Below are 3,551 nucleotides of genomic sequence, written 5' to 3' on the forward strand. Positions count from 1 at the left end.
CATGATGAAAAGCTAAATCTACTGCACTTTGATCAACACATGATGACAATTATTCTGAGAATATAAAAGAAGTCATTTTGAGAAATCTAGAGAAAGAAGAATAACACTTCTTTCGTACAAAACAAATACCTAAGTATTAAACAGTAAACAAATACCAAAACAAATTTTTAAGAAAAATGCGAATATGGTGAGATTGAAGACAGAGATCAAACGCTTCTAGACAGCCCTTCTATTTATAGAAGTAAAACAGTCCTCCAATAAGCACCAGACACGTAAGAAAGTGATGAATTAGCACAATATACAAGGATACAGGTGATTAAAATCGAAAGGTTAAACATTGAAGGAGCTTTCACCCTTGCAGCCCTACTGTTGTCTTACTTTGGCGAGATATCCGACTACGTAAAATATCAACTTCAAATCCTTGTCTGTTTTCCAATTAAAATTATCTAAACATCGAGTATTGTTGCATTGAAAATTTTCGTTAGGCTCGATTGAAAAATGTAGTCTTTGTCAATTCGAATCTTTTTTTTAAAAAAAAATAATTATCATTTCTTCTTCTCTGGCTGAACCACCACTAGGTACTTGCTCAAGCAGAATTTCCCAGAAATGGATTTTGGCCTAGCATGTCCAATGAATCCATCTCCCTTAGATAAAGAAATTGGTGGAAGAAGCTGTCTTTAATGATCGTGAGATCGTCCTATTTGACAGAGAAGCTTGCTTTCTGAAACCTACTGAACATTCTTTGGCATATATGGGATTCAAATGCATATTTTTTTTTATGAGCTCTTTTTGCATAAATGACATTAGGTTCAATTGAGTTTGCAGTAGCAACAAGATCCCACCCATTTGCTTTCATCATGTTGATCAACGACCTAGAAAAATCATGAATGGCTTTGAAAGTAGCTTCTACAGCAAATGTAAATAGATCGGGGGATAAATCTGTAGGCAAAAATCTATTTTCATCTTAGGAACCTTCTGATTCTTTTGTTGACAAGCCCCTGAGCGTAAGATTCTTCTCCAGTTTCGCCTGCCTCTGGTTTGCCTCATCAATCCATTGCTGCCACTGAAGAACCTCATAATCTTTGTTTTGAATTTCAAACTGAAACCTCTAAGCTCCGTCCCTGTCAGCTGGGGGAGTCGAGTTTCATCCGTGCAGTGGGATGAGTGTGGGTTGGATGGAGTGGAAGACAAAGAAAGTGGCACGGGAGGGATGTATGCGAAGTTGTGATCGGATGTTGCCAAATGCAAAACATGTAAAATGAAAGGCTTACATGGAGGCTTGTTTATTGAAGAAGACCAGCCATACCAGCCTCCAGGTTTTCTCTTGAAGACATTTGCTCATACCTAACATCTAACGTGAATCTATAATTTATTTATTTATTTATTGCACAAGCAAGATCATTCTAACGAAGGTCTGGCAAGACCACTGGAATTCGAACTAGTTATGGGATCTCACGAAGCTCTATTGAAGTACTTTCCTTACTCTACTGTGCGATTTTTATGTTTTTAATCCCTTCAATGCTCTTGTTTTTACTCTCTCCATGAACTAGGGGTGGGGTCAACCCCTCCCCGCACCCTGCCCCCACATGGGCAGGATGTGGAGTTTGCACCTCCGCAATCTGCCATTGGGATGCAGATAAAGGGCCCCCTTATCCGTTTGTGTACCAGGGGCGGGGGCAAACCACTTATTAGTTTGTCCCCCATCCACAACCCATGGCCCCACAGCCGGATGGGAAAAAAAATGAAACAAAAAAGAAAATACAACAAAATAAAAAATCACACAAAAAATATCAACAATTCAAAAAATTCCATAAAAATCTGAACTAGTAAAAACCAAACTTACAATCAAGGACTTGAAAAGAAAGAAAAACCGAGGAGGAGGAGTGGTGGCAGAGGATGGCAACGACGAGAGATGAGCGGTGTGGCACAAAGAGGCTAAGGTTATCCATAAAGGAGAGAGAGAGAGAGAGAGAGAGAGAGAGAGAGAGAGAGAGAGAGAGAGAGAGAGAGAGAGAGAGAGAGAGAGAGAGAGAGAGAGAGAGAGGAAAGCAAAAACTAAGAAGTGAGAAAGAGGGTTGAAGGAGGGAAGTGATTTAGAGTTAACTCAAATACCCAAAACATTTCGACGTTAGTTTTTTTTTTTTATATATATATAAATAAATCATTAAAAAAGCGACATCATTTTGATAACGAAATTATATACATATGTATAAGTTTTTGGACTAGGCTTAAGCACAACCTAGGGGTTTCCCTACATGGGTGGGTAGGGATGCCCTTGCCGCCCAAGCAGAGCGAGGGTGGTGGGCAGTGGGGTGGCAAAGGATGGAGCCCCTTTGCCCAACTGTTGAAATATATGGCTCATACATTGAAAGTAGGCAAATGGCAGAGCGTAGCATAGCAGAGTGACGGCATTTGCCTTTTTGGATTGATACTTTGTTTGGGACGTTGGTTAGGTTAGGGGTGCAGGGGCAACGCCTCAGTGGTATGGTACGATGGGTATTTTTATAATTTTTTTAAATACATCTGTACGTCTAGGGTTAGTATAAATACATATTATGTAACCCTAATTAACTGATAGTGAATTTGCGCCACTCGCTCCTTGTGGATGTAAGCACATCGTCAAACCACGTTAAATCTCTATGTCGATTTTTATTTTTCTCTTTTGATCATTCTATACAATTTATCAGCAATTGCCGCACGTTTCACAACAATTGGTATCAAGAGCCCAGGTCACAATGTCAGGGATCTCTTATGTGAAGTTCGACGGATCTAAAAATTTTGGATTATGGCAGAGGAGGGTGAAGGATCTGTTAGTGCAATAGGGCATGGTGAAGGCATTATACTGAAAGCAACCAGTAGACATGGACGACATGGATTGGAAGGAACTGGAAGGGAAGGCTGTGATGACTATCAAGCTTTATTTGGTTGATAACGTGATGTATCACATCATTGATGAGGAATCACTGGCAGAAGTTTGGTTGAAACTGGAAAGTCAGTATATGTCCAAGTTGTTGACAAACAAGTTCTATCTTAAGCAGAAATTGTATGGTCTTAAGATGTCAAATGGCTCGGATTCGAGTCAGCATATCAATGTGTTCAACCAGAACATTAGTGATTTGAGGCGGGTTGATGTGAAGTTTGAAAATGAAGACAAAGTGTTGATGTTATTGAATTCCCTACCGAATTCTCCTACGTACGAAAATTTGGTTATGACTCTGATGTGGGGAAAATAAACTCTCAAATTGGAGGAGATCACAAGTGCTCTGTTAGATTTTTATTAGATGAAGAAAGCCAGTGATGAGAATTCACAAGGTGAAGGGCTTGTGGTGAAAGGTAATTAGGAACGTGGGAGAAACAAGTCCTAGAGCGGATCGAGTAAAAATAAAGCTTGGTCTAAATCTAGGAAGAGAAAGGACATAACATGTTTTAAGTGCAGGACAAAGGGGCACATAAAATGGGATTGGCCAAAGAAAAAGAAGGGGAATACAGAGAATAAATAGGGTCCATCAAAGTCTGCGAATGTAGTGGAAGAAAAAGACTCAGAGAGTGGT

General features: G+C 39.7%; 1 pseudogene; it reads right to left on the reverse strand.

Moving 5' to 3' along the window:
- Positions 1-586: 586 nt before the first annotated feature.
- LOC122306546 lies at positions 587-1,342 on the reverse strand (annotated as a pseudogene).
- Between the last annotated feature and the right edge of the window lie 2,209 nt (positions 1,343-3,551).

The sequence above is a fragment of the Carya illinoinensis genome, chromosome 4 (assembly GCF_018687715.1).
Source record: "Carya illinoinensis cultivar Pawnee chromosome 4, C.illinoinensisPawnee_v1, whole genome shotgun sequence".
Classification (NCBI taxonomy): Eukaryota; Viridiplantae; Streptophyta; class Magnoliopsida; order Fagales; family Juglandaceae; genus Carya; species Carya illinoinensis.